At 37.7% G+C, this 16168-nt stretch overlaps 1 long non-coding RNA gene and 1 other non-coding gene across 2 annotated transcripts; both read right to left on the reverse strand.

Annotated features, from left to right (window-relative positions):
* Positions 1–1427: 1427 nt before the first annotated feature.
* Positions 1428–2305, reverse strand: LOC113473284. The gene is made up of 2 exons (XR_003395305.1): positions 1933–2305; positions 1428–1459 (listed from the first exon to the last, which is right to left on the reverse strand). It is a non-coding gene; the product is annotated as an uncharacterized LOC113473284 (long non-coding RNA).
* A 13518-nt stretch (positions 2306–15823) lies between these two features.
* Trnaa-ugc lies at positions 15824–15895 on the reverse strand. Its single transcript has one exon. It is a non-coding gene; the product is annotated as a tRNA-Ala (tRNA).
* Positions 15896–16168: the final 273 nt, after the last annotated feature.

Below are 16168 nucleotides of genomic sequence, written 5' to 3' on the forward strand. Positions count from 1 at the left end.
GACGCCGTCAATCGACGAGGTGAAGAGGTTAATCTATGTTGTCGAGGCAGTGTACGATTTCAGTCGACGTCGATCGACGGTGTCGTCTATGTTCATGGATGGGCATGCTACGACACAGACCACACGCGTCTAATGTAGCAGTTGATTCATTGCTACGAAATAAAAACGGCGGTGAAGATTTTTTCAGCAAAAATGCTGCATGAGCTAATATGAGATTCTACATAACTCTACTTTGAAAGTTTAGACTAGGATTACTTAATGTTCTTTCAAACTTCAAGCATCCATCAAGGTCAACGCTTGAAGAAGGTGTAATCTTAGAAGCTTAGTACCTAATCAAGTAATTATAAAAGTTAAATTTGATTCAGTTTGCCTACTATAACATTCTAATAGCAATAAACATATTATAAATTATTATAATCGTTCTCATTTTATAGTCAATACACCCAGATGTAGGGATTCTTGGAAGCTCTGAGAAAGTGTGAGCGGTAGACAGAAAAATCGTTTTCCTCATTCAAAATTATTCAGATCAAATTTCATGTTTCCCGCCTAATATTTGAATGAAAATTATCCCCTAGTCTGAGCAACTCCTAAATTGGGCCCCACTAAACCAGAATACGTTCATTTCAAAATTGGTTTGAGAAGTTCGGCTTGTTCGGATCAGGTTTTCTAGACTAGCCAAGTCCAAAAGATACCCTTCACTCCTTCAGTATACTAACCCCGAAGTACTACAGGGAAAAGAGTCGTGGATCGTTACGGGGCGAGCTTTGAGTGTAAAAAAAGCCTGTTCTGGCGTTGAGTGTAAAGGGACTTTTCAGTCCCTATTCCAGGATAATCAATGTATATTCTATTCTTTTCTAGCCAACTAACCAACTGGACAGCATTAAGCAAAAAAATCAGTACGTACATAAATATGTACAGGCAAGTGCATGGGGAAATGGGAGGGTGAAAACGGTATTTCAAACATTTGTTTACAAAACACGAAACGAAGAGAGGGAGGAGGGACAAGGGAAATTCTACCATCCCTCTTTATATGGGAGAGAGGGAGGAGGGACAAGGGAAATTCTACCATCCCTCTTTATATGGGAGAGAGGGAGGAGGGACAAGGGAAATTCTACCATCCCTCTTTATATGGGAGAGAGGGAGGAGGGTTAATCTACCACTCCTTCTCCAATGAGAGAGATGGAGGAAGGACGAGGGAAAATCTACCAGCCCTTCTCCTATGGAAGAGAGGGAGGAGAGACGAGGGAAAATGTACCATCCCTTCTGCTGTGAGAGAGGAAAAGGGAAAATTCTACCATCCCTCCTCCAATAGGATGGAGCCACCGTATTATTCTATTCTGGTCATTTCTATTCCATTAGGTACATTTAATTATGTATCTATCGACACACCGATCATTTTATTCCATTCTATTCCATAAGTTTTTCTATTCCACTGTTTTCTATGATAATGAGTACCCACCTAAAACCGTAATACCTACATGTAGACAGCAGTTTTGATTGTTATTTTTGCTGGTATACCTACCTAATCGTATATCATAACTACCTATGCAAGCATAAATAATAAAAAATATTGAACTGAACGTTTAGGTATATTTGAAACTCTTCTTAAATGTAAAAAGCTGAAGATTAAAAAAGAAAAATTGAAAAACAAGGGACCGATATGGCGGGGTCAAGAGGGTTTTACGGCGGGGGAGGGGGAGAGGAGGTAGGATTGGATGGAAAACCTAGTTTCCCTTCTATAAGAGGGGCAGGGGATAAATTTACCATCTCTTCTCCAATGAGAGAGAAGGAAAGGGGAAATTCTACCTTCCCCTTTCCAATGGGAGAGAGGAAGGAGGTACGAGGGGAAAATCTACCATCCCATCCCCTATGGGTAAGAGACGCGAGGGAAATTCTACCATCCCTTCTGCAATGGAAGAGAGGGATACCCACCTACATTTTATTCTATTCTACCAAGCTAACACTCTGTCTCACGGCAAAGATGTATCTGTAGAGAGGCTTTGCAAAATCTCATCCCGCACGCTATTTATATCGATAACGCCGAACCATTCTATTCTATTCCATTTTCCATCTCACTTCCTCGTAACCTTGCGTTCTATTTGCGTCCTCGTTGCACGTGTGGGAGGTTTGGTGTTCTCACATATGTACATGTCGAACACATTTGGCGAACGGAGCACAACGCTTCCTCAGTAGTGACTCCCGAAAAGGGGAAGCACCTTGAGTACCCCGCGCTCGACAAATAATTCAAGCGACACAAGATAAATTTATCAATGGCATCACTCTACTACAGAGATATAACTTACTAATTCAAGTATTGGTACTAGGTGCTCACTGACCGAGTGTAATTGCCTGCTAAAATAACTATTTTCGGTCTCACATGACATTGATTTCCATAATTAGCGCACATGTGTTCAGCTGTGATCAAAATACATATTTAAATTGTACTCGTTTACTCGTTTTTCGACTGCAAAAAATGTCAACGGGTTACTTTTTGGTGTTCTCGTGTTGACCGAGTACCTACATCGGAAGTATTGTGTCTCTTCTCGCTCCATCTGAAGAGGCATACTACTGGGCATGCTACGACACAGACCACACGCGTCTAATGTAGCAGTTGATTCATTGCTACGAAATGAAAACGGCGGTGAAAAATTTTTCAGCAAAAATGCTGGATGAGCTAATATGAGATTCTACATAACTCTACTTTGAAAGTTTAGACTAGGATTACTTAATGTTCTTTCAAACTTCAACAGTGTTGTTACGCTCGAGACTTGCAATTGTCGTACCAAACTGTTGAAAATGTCGTATTTTAGACAAAATAGTCGTACACTTACATTTTGCATATCTTCATCTTTTTGAAGGGGAAACATAGGACAACTCTTGATAGCACATAAGCACACCTACCTTTACCTTTAGATTGCGAGTTCGATTCCCGCCTTAGAAGGACTTTTCTCACAAAGAAGAGTCCGCACAAAGCACAATTCTATGACGATATTACCTATGATGTTAAAGTCTCTTTAATCAATAATAATAGATAAATATAATAATGGCTAGTAAGCACTAGGCCTCGGGTTCGATTCATACAGGGGTTCTTTTTTTTCAAGAGCTGAACCAATGAGATTCCGCTTTGGACGTAAATACAGCGAAATCTCACAATCTCATTGGTTCAGCCATGTTTGATCCAGTTTTGTTTCACATAATAAAATACACCTACAGAAGATACATGCAATGTTGCCCCTATTACTTCAAGCATCCATCAAGGTCAACGCTTGAAGAAGGTGTAATCTTAGAAGCTTAGTACCTAATCAAGTAATTATAAAAGTTAAATTTGATTCAGTTTGCCTACTATAACATTCTAATAGCAATAAACATATTATAAATTATTATAATCGTTCTCATTTTATAGTCAATACACCCAGATGTAGGGATTCTTGGAAGCTCTGAGAAAGTGTGAGCGGTAGACAGAAAAATCGTTTTCCTCATTCAAAATTATTCAGATCAAATTTCATGTTTCCCGCCTAATATTTGAATGAAAATTATCCCCTAGTCTGAGCAACTCCTAAATTGGGCCCCTCTAAACCAGAATACGTTCACTTCAAAATTGGTTTGAGAAGTTCAGCTTGTTCGGATCAGGTTTTCTAGACTAGCCAAGTCCAAAAGATACCCTTCACTCCTTCAGTATACTAACCCCGAAGGCCCGAAGTACTACAGGGAAAAGAGTCGTGGGTCGTTACGGGGCGGGCTTTGAGTGTAAAAAAAGCCTGTTCTGGCGTTGAGTGTAAAGGGACTTTTCAGTCCCTATTCCAGGTATATTCTATTCTTTTCTAGCCAACTAACCAACTGGACAGCATTAAGCAAAAAAATCCGTAAGGGGAATTAATTACCTTATCTTATGGATGGTTCTTTTCTGCTCAATGCTGTCCAGCTATCAAGAAGGTAATGCATCTAATTATAGCAAATAGGACAAAGTGGGATTATTATCTCTCCACACAGCTATACATTGCCCATATGGCCATAGGTATTACTCTCATAAGTTTGTAATACACAAACCTACTGTACTGGAATCGCATGCTCACTTGGAAATGATTATAAATAGAGATTAAAATAGGTATCACAACATCATACGTTTGCAATCAGATCTATGCACGGAACTATATCTTTATAGCATTAGCTGCTGCACATATTATGCAGTAAGTACCATCCGCCATATACTCGTAATGAGAAACAACAAAATGTGTTATTGCTGGATATTGAAAGCCTTTTGATTTATACGATTTATAATTCTATACTTATACTTACTTACATTACTTACCTATTTAAATACACTGCTTTGAAATAACCACATTTATTATGGGTAATATGTATCTGTACTTAATCTACTTTAATACAAATAGATATTTTTTTAAAGCCTCCAAACCAGATGTAGTTGGAAAGCCGCTGTCAAGAGTTATTTTGTAATAGGATCAATTCCATCTCATATTTTATTCTGAACTTCACAAATAACTAATCCGGAATCATGTAATGAGCATTATTACTACAGGTCTCAGGGTGAATCTTTGTGGAAATTGTATGACTTGACTAGAATTGGAACCACTAATTTCTGCATAGGAAGTACACCGCGCTAACCACATCACTAAGGTCATATTACACAGGTCAGTGATACATTCTGCTTTCTCCGACCTCTCCAATACACAAAAGAAGGCGTGTATATTGTGCAAGTACACAAAAATCGGTTCTATCTTATCAAAGTTAAAACAATATTTTTCTTATCGTGTTTTTTCCTTCCTGGAATATGGACTGACAGATTTGGGGTTCCCTTTCGCCACAGTTCCTTTGTATTGCGAGTTAGGGGTCTCCCGGGTGTTCGTACTTGAACTTTTAACCAGAGGTCATCGAGTAGATTGTAACAGACAGTACTGTCAATATTCAATAAAAATGACAATATGGTCTATGTAGTAGTGGGGGATCTAGGGATCTATTGCTAAAATTGTTTGACAATTCGCAGATTCGTATAAGCTTAACAGTTTTTTTGTGTATGGAGTTAGAGTTAAGCTGGACTTCCTATTACTTTTATATGAGTCCAGCCGCATTGCACATATTGTAATGCATTAGCTATTGCTAGGTAGGATCAAATTTCTTTTATTTCCTCAAATGTGCATGACGCATTCCGCGGTATCCTTTCTCCCGTTCTGAATTGCAAATTGAAGGCTCCTCTACTGACAAGCTCTAGGTAAATAGTTTAGTATCTACCAATGACAATATGGTCTATGTAGTAGTGGGGGATCTAAGGATCTATTGCTAAAATTGTTTGACTATTCGCAGATTCGTATAAGCTTAACAGTTTTTTGTGTAAGGAGTTAGAGTTAAGCTGGACTTCCTATTACTTTTATGAGTCCAGCCGCATTGCACATATTGTAATGCATTAGCTATTTCTAGGTAGGATCAAATTTCTTTTATTTCCTCAAATGTGCATGCACTGACACATTCCGCGGTATCCTTTCTCCCGTTCTGAATTGCAAATTGAAGGCTCCTCTACTGACAAGCTCTAGGTAAATAGTTTAGTATCTACCTACATTATGTACATTTTGTATGCAATAAATACATAGGTAATCAAATCGTTATGAACGTTTTGCGTTGTAAAACTCCGTTAATAATTCATTGGGGAATGTCAATATGTGCCCTTTGATGACGTTCGCTTTGTATGCAATAAATACATAATCAAATCGTTATGAACGTTTTGCGTTGTAAAACTCCGTTAATAATTCATTGGGGAATGTCAATATGTGCCCTTTGATGACGTTCGATTCTCACACGACCCAAAACAATACCTTGAAAATACGACGTAAAACGTGACATTTTCTATGAAATTTTCTACGAAATTAGATTTGTAATAGACTGTAAGCGGCAAAATTGTAAAGAGTGAGACAATAGCTATTAGTAGACACGAGTTGATTGTCAAAGTGGGTAGGTATAGGTACCTAACTAATAATTGCAAATAGATAATTATCTTTAGTCTGAATGGATAATTACCAAAGTTAAGGTGGAGGGATGAGGTGTAAGAGGATTTGAGAGAGAAGGGATGGAGAATAAAGGAAGCAGTGAATAGAGGATTGTGGAGGGGGAGACTAAAAGAGGGAAATGTCGACCCCCAAATTAAATTGGGAAAATGACAAAAAAAGTGAAAGAAGAAAAACATAATCATCTGAAATAAGTAAATAATAAATAGACTAGGTAATAGAAAAGTACTTTGGTAAGATTCATATATCGGTTTATTCTTTATTTATATCCAAAAAAATGTTAAATTAAGGAATTTAATATTAATACATATAATAGACTCTTTTGTTGAAAATAACCACTAGATGAGGTGAATGCCCGCCGGAGGCGTTCTCCACTTCCTAACAATCCTAGCCCTTAGAACTCTATTATTGTGATCAAATTATTCAAATGAAAGCAGTTTAAAAGGGCATCATTAAATGAACGCCAGATCAAACTACTTCTTACCAGAAAGTCTCATTTCGTCAGTTCAACGCATCGGTATCGTCGCGTTTAATTGGGGACTTCCTGCAAGATCTACATCACGGCGTCATGATAAACAAAAGCAATCTAGATCTATTTGTAGATCCTAATTCCTATTCCTATCGTAACGATTTATACTACGCCATTCCCTCCTCCCATCACTCTACGCTCTACTTTACTATCAATCGACAAAAATACTGCGTTCTTCATTCTTTAATCCAACACATCATAGGAATTATTAGATTGACATCATCTGAAAAACAAAACATAACCCTGATTCTACTCTACTATGAAGTTATGAACACAGATGAGATTGAGCAATGAGACAGTGAATCATTGCCCGTGCATATTACGGAGCGATGGAAGTTGCACAGGAACAGCAGTCGAAACAGCAGGTGCATGAAAAGGCGTTTTTATCGTGAAATATTGCGTTCTTCATTCTTTAATCCAACACATCATGGGAATTATTAGATTGACATCATCTGAAAAACAAAACATAACACTGATGCTATTCTACTATGAAGTTATGAAGACAGATGAGATTGAGCAATGAAACAGTGAACAATTGCCCGTGCATATTACGGAGTGATGGAAGTTGCACAGGAACAGCAGTCGAAACAGCAGGTGCATGAAAAGGCGTTTTTATCGTGAAATATCGCGGTAATTTTGAGTACAAACTGGTTTTGAAATGAAAAAAGTAATTTGTTTCTAATCACAAAATACTGGTCTTCCTCCGACTCAATTATTGTCGCTGCTAGGATTCGAACCAGGATCCTCTCGGTTATAAATTCAATGCATTAATATAACTGCATCATTCGGACTGTTTTGTCCTGAAAGGAATGCGCGAAACAATCAAGAATCAGAACGATAACCGTATTATTCTATTCTGGTCATTTCTATTCCATTAGGTACATTTATTATGTACATATCTATCGACACACCGATCATTTTATTCCATTCTATTCCATAAGTTTTTCTATTCCACTGTTTTCTATGATAATGAGTACCCACCTACCTATTATTATTGGATTGACATCATCTGAAAAACAAAACATAACACTGATTCTATTCTACTATGAAGTTATGAACACAGATGAGATTGAGCAATGAGACTGTGAATCATCGCCCGTGCATATTACGGAGCGATGGAAGTTGCACAGGAACAGCAGTCGAAACAGCAGGTGCATGAAAAGGTGTTTTTATCGTGAAATATCGCGGTAATTTTGAGTACAAACTGGTTTTGAAATTAAAAAAGTAATTTGTTTCTAATCACAAAATAATGGTCTTCCTCCGACTCAATTATTGTCGCTGCTGGGATTCGAACCAGGGTCTTCTCGGTTATAAATTCAATGCATTAATATAACTGCATCATTCGGACTGTTTTGTCCTGAAAGGAATGCGCGAAACAATCAAGAATCAGAACGATAACCGTATTATTCTATTCTGGTCATTTCTATTCCATTAGGTACATTTAATTATGTATCTATCGACACACCGATCATTTTATTCCATTCTATTCCATAAGTTTTTCTATTCCACTGTTTTCTATGATAATGAGTACCCACCTACATTTTATTCTATTCTACCAAGCTAACACTCTGTCTCACGGCAAAGATGTATCTGTAGAGAGGCTTTGCAAAATCTCATCCCGCACGCTATTTATATCGATAACGCCGAACCATTCTATTCTATTCCATTTTCCATCTCACTTCCTCGTAACCTTGCGTTCTATTTGCGTCCTCGTTGCACGTGTGGGAGGTTTGGTGTTCTCACATATGTACATGTCGAACACATTTGGCGAACGGAGCACAACGCTTCCTCAGTAGTGACTCCCGAAAAGGGGAAGCACCTTGAGTACCCCGCGCTCGACAAATAATTCAAGCGACACAAGATAAATTTATCAATGGCATCACTCTACTACAGAGATATAACTTACTAATTCAAGTATTGGTACTAGGTGCTCACTGACAATAATAATACAGGATGATTGTCAGATTCTTAGGACTGAGTAGTTGAGGCTGAGTAGAAATTCAAAAGTTCTTTTTCTGAACCAAGCGACTTGAATCAATCGGGGAATAGAGGGTGGGTGGGGTCAAAGGTGTTCAACGTCCCAAATAGGGGAACTGGGGTTGACCCTCTTATCCTAACAAAAAGATACCAAAGCCACCCAGTAGATACATTATGGTTGAGAGGAAGACACAACAATAATAGGAACACCCTGTATTGTAATGATGTGTATGTAGGTGCAATTATTCTAATAGTAAAGAATAAAACGATGCATCTACAAGAGTAGAGGATGGTTCATCTATCATCTTTAAGTATACTTGGGTACTTAAAAGTACCAAAAGAGTGTACGGTAAAAGAGTACTTAGGGGGATGGGTGGTAAAGAGTTTGTTTCAAGGATTTTGACAAAGTATTAATTACTCTTAAAATTAACTTGGCTTCAAATTGCCTACTGTTCTGGTTAATTAGCCAGGAAATTTCTGTATGCAAACAACCAATAAACTCCCCCTAAAAAAATGATAAACAAAGACAAGTAGTCAATGAAAGCACAGTTCTGAGCAAAAGCACGCAATTTTTGCAACTAGAAAAAATTGGCTTAGAACAGCCTCCGGGCAATTTTTGGTTAATTAGCCAGGAAATTTCTGTATGCAAACAACCAATAAACTCCCCCTAAAAAATAATAAACAAAGACAAGAAAGTAGTCAATGAAAGCACAGTTCTGAGCAAAAGCACGCAATTTTTGCAACTAGAAAAAATTGGCTTAGAACAGCCTCCGGGCAATTTCTGGTTAATTAGCCAGGAAATTTCTGTATGCAAACAACCAATAAACTCCCCCTAAAAAATAATAAACAAAGACAAGTAGTCAATGAAAGGACAGTTCTGAGCAAAAGCACGCAATTTTTGCAACTAGAAAAAATTGGCTTAGAGCAGCCTCCGGGCAATTTTTTCCATTCCCACAGTAATTGTTATGTTTGATGTTTCTGACGTAAGCCTTCTTCTTCTTCTCTTCCTCCTCCTCCTCCTCCTTCTTAAGAACGAGAAAAATACACATTAGGTAGGTCTCTCAAAATAAAACTCTAAGAAAAAACTGTTTTCTTCGGGCAATTTTTTCCATTCCCACAGTAATTGTTATGTTTGATGTTTCTGACGTAAGCCTTCTTCTTCTCCTCCTCCTCCTCCTTCTTAAGAACGAGAAAAATACACATTAGGTAGGTCTCTCAAAATAAAACTCTAAGAAAAAACTGTTTTCTTCTGTTTTTTGTGTGTGTTTTCTTCGCGATTAATTTTACGTCATGCTCCCGGTAGGTATTTGTAGAGTGACCGGGAAAAGGGAGAGAGGGAGAGAAGAGGGGAGGAGGTGTATTTCGTAGAATTCCAAAATTAAAATTTCATGAATGGTAAACATAAACACATCTTCTGACTCTTCTTGTTCATTGATGAAAAATGTTGCTATCGCTCAGATTGCATGTACCAATTCGGTGAGTGTGGAGTCTTCGAGACAGCCAAGTCTGCAACAGAAACTAGAAATGTTAGTGGACTGTAGAACTCAGTCAGAGCAAGTGGGGGGGGGAGGGCTCAATGGAGCAAAAACTAATTGGCGTATAAGTAGAACTAATATTGAAACCTCAGTTTTAGAACTAATATTGGAGGCTTTTTACACCACCTGGGTAGCTTTTAAAGTTAAATTCTCAAAATAAATCCAGACAACCTGAAATTGAACCGTCAAGTTATACGCTGAACCCAGTATATGACAATTTTAACAGATCAATTTAAACTGTATGAAAAGTAAACAAATACTTGATATAATTAGCAAGTCTCAACCTACCTGTTTGTAGAGTTAAATTCTCAACATAAATCCAGACAACCTGAAATTGAACCGTCAAGTTATACGCTGAACCCAGTATGACAATTTTAACAGATCAATTTAAACTGTATGAAAAGTAAACAAATACTTGATATAATTAGCAAGTCTCAACCTACCTGTTTGTATTTATAGCATTAGCTGCTGCACATATTATGCAGTAAGTACCATCCGCCATATACTCGTAATGAGAAACAACAAAATGTGTTATTGCTGGATATTGAAAGCCTTTTGATTTATACGATCTATAATTCTATACATAAACTTATACTTACATTACTTACCTATTTAAATACACTGCTTTGTAATAACCACATTTATTATGGGTAATATGTATCTGTACTTACTCTACTTTACCTATCTAAGTAAATCTGGGTGGCACCCATTTGGGTGGTAAGCTCTAATCGGGTGCTTATAATTACAAGGCAGGTCACCTAAAGTTAGATCTGATGTTCTACGTAAATCTGGGTGGCACCCATTTGGGTGGTAAGCTCTAATCGGGTGCTTATAATTACAAGGCAGGTCACCTAAAGTTAGATCTGATGTTGGGTTTTAGTTCGGATCGATGTAAGTTTGGTACCATGAAAATGTAACATATTTATTTCTCTGTGTTATGCCCAAGGCACGTCACTACTTTGGCAGACATATTAGGTCCGCCGATCCATGGCAGACCGAACGATTTTGGTCCGATGCAGTCTGATCCGTCTAATGTGTCTTAATATATGTACAGACGCCGATCCATGGCAGACCGAACGATTTTGGTCCGATGCAGTCTGATCCGTCTAATGTGTCTTAATATATGTACAGACTCCGATCCATGGCAGACCGAACGATTTTGGTCCGATGCAGTCTGATCCGTCTAATGTGTCTTAATATATGTAGTATATGTACAGGCCTTATTAGTATACACGTATACAGGTAGCAGGTAGGTACCTAACTTTGGCTAATTTACATCCTGTAGGTCTTTTTTACTTTCTATTACCCTTACGTATAGGGAACCTATACAAGGTAATGAGAAAGTATTGCAATCGGTCCAAATTTTCAAAATCATAATAGGTAGCAGGTAGGTACCTAACTTTGGCTAATTTACATCCTGTAGGTCTTTTTTTCCGTTCCTTGTATCTACTTGCTATCAGATGGATGTTTATAAGTAGGTATAGGTACTCACGGGGTTTAATACACCCCAATCCAAAAACAAATCTTATCAGTTTAGAATAAAGTCCGCCCCGGGCGGCAATCGAAGTATATAGGTAGCAGGTAGGTACCTAACTTAATTTACATCCTGTAGGTCTTTTTTTCCGTTCCTTGTACCTACTTGCTATCAGATGGATATTTATAAGTAGGTATACTTAGTTACTCACGGAGTTTAATACACCCCAATCCAAAAACAAATCTTATCAGTTTAAAGTTCGCCCCGGGCGGCAATCGAATTCGCGACCTAGCGCATACAAGACGGGCGTGCTACCTTCCACGCTAATTAAGCGGGACATGTTTCGTTCTCATTTGAACTCATCAGTTAGGCACAGTTCTAAGGTGCTGACTAATTCGATGTCGTTAAACTTCCGTAGTGCAAAATGCCTGTACATAAATATGTACAGGCAAGTGCATGGGGAAATGGGAGGGTGAAAACGGTATTTCAAACATTTGTTTACAAAACACGAAACGAATTCGTACAGTCTACACATTCACATATCCTGGGGGGAATGAAGGTTAACACAAAAAAGGGGAAAATGAGCAGCGCCGCAGGCGAAATTTTTTAAAATTGTGAGCTACAATTTATAGGAACCAGAATTAACGAAATTCAAATTTTTATGGCCACAGGCGAAAATTTTGGTCTCTAATTTTAAAAAACTTAGTTATCATGTTATCAAAAACACAAAATTTGGCGCCGCAGGCGAATTTTTTGAAGATTTTGGTCTACAATAGTAAGAGAAACAGACTTGTCAAAGGTGTAATTCCACGCTAATTAAGCGGGACATGTTTCGTTCTCATTTGAACTCATCAGTTAGGCACAGTTCTCAGGTGCTGACCAATTCGATGTTGTTAAACTTCCGTGATGCAAAATTTTGGGAAAATCAGAACTTGTATGAGATGTTTTGCGTGCCACATAAGTACGTACATCGCAGGCGAAACTTTTCAGTAAGTATGTAACATGTAGCTTGTCATGTGTCAGTTTTTTATGTAATTAAATACGTGTAAAAGACGAGTATAGTTATTCCCTTCAAGGTTGCATACTTTTTTTTACTGACCAAAGTCCTTTTCTCGTTTATAGGCTTTGTAATATTCCCAAAACTTTTTCATGAAGAGACAAAATTTCAGCGCCGCAGGCGAAATTTTTGAGAGATTATATGTTGCCCCTTCATGGTTGCATACTTTTTTAATTGAAATCTTTCTTTGTCCTTTTTTAGGCTTTGAAAAATTCCCTGACTTTTTTTGATTTTTGGCACTTTTTCGTGAAATTCCCTGATTTTCCAGTCTCCATGAAATTCCCTGACTTTTCCCGGTTTTCCAGTCTGGTAGACACCCTGTAAATACCTACACCACTTCTTGGAGTAAGAAACCAAGTATTAGTAATAACTTAAACTCAGGATACGCTTCTGATAATCAAATACCTGGGTGCAAGAACATTCTGATCATCAAATACATATCTACATACTTAGTCACGTACGTAGGTAAGAACTAATGAATGGTCAGGTCTCAGGTCATTATAGAATGTAATTCAATTCGGTGATTTTGAATGGACTTCTTTATCACTTCTCGTAAATTATTTGGATAACAGACTTATTGATTAATTTGGAATGGAGTAGGGGGGGATTGATAGTATTACAACTTGAGTCTAAATTTAAACTGAATTGAACATTTTCTGGTTAGGGGAGTAAGAAGAAAACAGAAACTCGAACAGCATCATTGATGAAAATACTCGGGTTTTATTTTTAACTTGAAATAATTTTAAGTTTTTTTTTTTATAATAATAAACGAATACCTACTTGTTTCTCGTTTCCCATGGCCGTAAGTATAAATAGACTTTGATTTCCCACAAGCACTACTCAGGACAGAGCTGGTGGCTGCATCTAGCTCTCCTAGCATTAGCATCTCTCACAACAAATTCAAATTTATGAGGATAACCACTTAGATAACAACCTGTCCTCGTGATTTTATTTTTAACTTGAAATAATTTTGGGATTTTTTTAAATAATAATAAACGAGTACTTGTTTCCCATGGCCGTAAGTATAAATAGACTTTGATTCCCACAAGCACTACTCAGGACAGAGCTGATGGCTGCATCTAGCTCTCCTAGCATTAGCATCTCTCACAACAAATTCAAATTTATGAGGATAACCACTTAGATAACAACCTGTCCTCGAATAATAATAATAATAATAATAATAATAATAATAATAATAAACGAGTACTTGTTTCTTGTTTCCCATGGCCGTAAGTATAAATAGACTTTGATTCCCACAAGCACTACTCAGGGCAGAGCTGGTGGCTGCATCTAGCTCTCCTAGCATTAGCATCTCTCACGACAAATTCAAATTTATGAGGATAACCACTTAGATAACAACCTGTCCTCGACTTCTGTGCATACGTACAGGGTGTTTTAGTTTTCGTTGACAAAATTCTGGAATATAAACTCAAATTTACCCGCTCATCAAAAGATAAAAATGGCAGTGGTCAACATTTGAATCTGCAGTAAGGAAAATTAGCAGGCAAAGGATGTAGAACCTAGGAAATAAATTGATACTTTGGTCTGATTCTTTTTTCTTTTTTTTCTGCTGTTAACATTTATGTACATATTGTACATATTATGTTATTAAACCCATAAAATATATGAGACCTTGTTTAGACGGCTGGGGGTGCTGGGATAAAGGGACTTTATAGACTCACTCGAGCAGAATAAACAAGGTATATTAAAGAATTAATTACCTGCAGAAAACACCCTGCATTGATAGTAATGTTTGACAGGGTTGTAGTGTAACTATGAAAGCACCTGTCTCCAATAAAAGTAAGAGGGTAATAGGTAAGTACATGGGTTGAAGAGTACAGATGTCTAAAGAATGAGAGAGTTATGAGTAAATATGTATTCTTTTTAACGGACTACCTACTTACTCAGTCAGTCAATGGAACACTGAGAAAGACCCTAGTAATTTTAGGACCTCACTCATTTAGTGATTGGTCCACTCAAAAGAGTGATTCTTTTTTACAATGCACTTGTTGTACAATGCTTAGTTATTACTAGCTTATCACCCAAAAGGATAGATGCAATTATTTTTTAAGTAAATCATCTAACTACAACACAATCTTTTATCGAAGATTTCTCTTATCATTCAATTTTCTTATTTATTCTCTTTTTGATCTTCTTCAACCAGTTGATCTCATTAATCTGGGGATCTACAGTGACGTTAAACGCCATCACGACTATATGTTTTATGTTTATATAGTTTACACATGTAGCTGCCTGTTTACAACCTCTGTACCTATCTGCTTACTTAACTCCCAAGGCCTTATAAATATTATAAGTTATAAGTCCAAACTGATATTATTAATGTAAAACAAGCGGGGCCCGTCCCTCCGGGAATTTTTCGATCTTGGTTAAAGAAAATCAGTATTTATGTACCTACCTATCAACCAACCAGATCATTAGGTTCGCCTTATATCTAGATTTTGTGTGTTTGAGGAGGTTTACATCTCAGCACTGAGCGAGTTCATTGACCAGATCATTAGGTTCGCCTTATATCTAGATTTTGTGTGTTTGAGGAGGTTTACATCTCAGCACTGAGCGAGTTCATTGAATACTTCGGGGGTGAACAAATATACGCAAAGGGTAGGTAGGCAACATTTTGTATGTCACATGACGAACTAATAAAAATAAACAAAGCGACCAAATATTGGATTGGGTCCAAATCCAAACTGTTAGTGTGCACTACATGGTCATAGAGTAGCATTGGGTACTTCCCCATTGCGAATATTGTGAGCGACGAGGGGCGTGAACTATGCCAAATTTCCAACAGGTAAAATCTAGTGGTCCACTAAACTACAGAACTCACTAAAGAAGGACCCCTACGGAGTCATCATAGCCCCGATCAAGCTTTAAATTAATTGAGGAAAATATCCTTCAGGTGTTCAACTAGGCAGCGAAGGCCTTATAAATATTATAAGTTATAAGTCCAAACTGATATTATTAATGTAAAAAAGTAAAAAAATGTAAATGCAGTTTCTTTGTGTTATTATGTCACAACTTTGGTGCTCACTGCAGCAATGTAGGATTTTCCCAATATCTCAATAATCCTAAAATCCAATGTTTACCTACCATGCTGGCACCGGTCGCTATGCGCATTTATATGTCATAGCCATAGCTATAGCTACTCATTTTCCTCACGAGGCTGAGTGGGCCCCGCAACAGCCAGTCACGGAATCAATCATTTGCATGATACAAATTTCATGACCCCGCCGGGAATCGAACCCGGGCCTCCCGCGTGCAAGGCGAGCGCAGTGACCACTATGCCATGGGAGCTGACTCCCAAATGAGTAGCTATATTATTAGTAGGTAAACTAGCTCATGTTTGCTAGTGAAAAAGCAGATGGTGAAAAAAGCAGCTGTTAGTGAATTTGAACATGCTCAACTTTCCTTTTTACCTACTGCTTTGTGGGATTGTTAGCTTGTAAAAAGCAGTAACAGTAAGTGTCATCATGATTGCTTGTGAACTAGCTACAAAAGTAGGTTGTAGTGTACAGTCTACACAACAAGTGCTTCCACTAGCTGCTAGCAAGGAGATAAAAATATTAT

The sequence above is a fragment of the Diaphorina citri genome, unplaced genomic scaffold (genome assembly GCF_000475195.1).
Source record: "Diaphorina citri unplaced genomic scaffold, Diaci psyllid genome assembly version 1.1 scaffold83, whole genome shotgun sequence".
In the NCBI taxonomy this organism is placed as follows: domain Eukaryota; kingdom Metazoa; phylum Arthropoda; class Insecta; order Hemiptera; family Psyllidae; genus Diaphorina; species Diaphorina citri.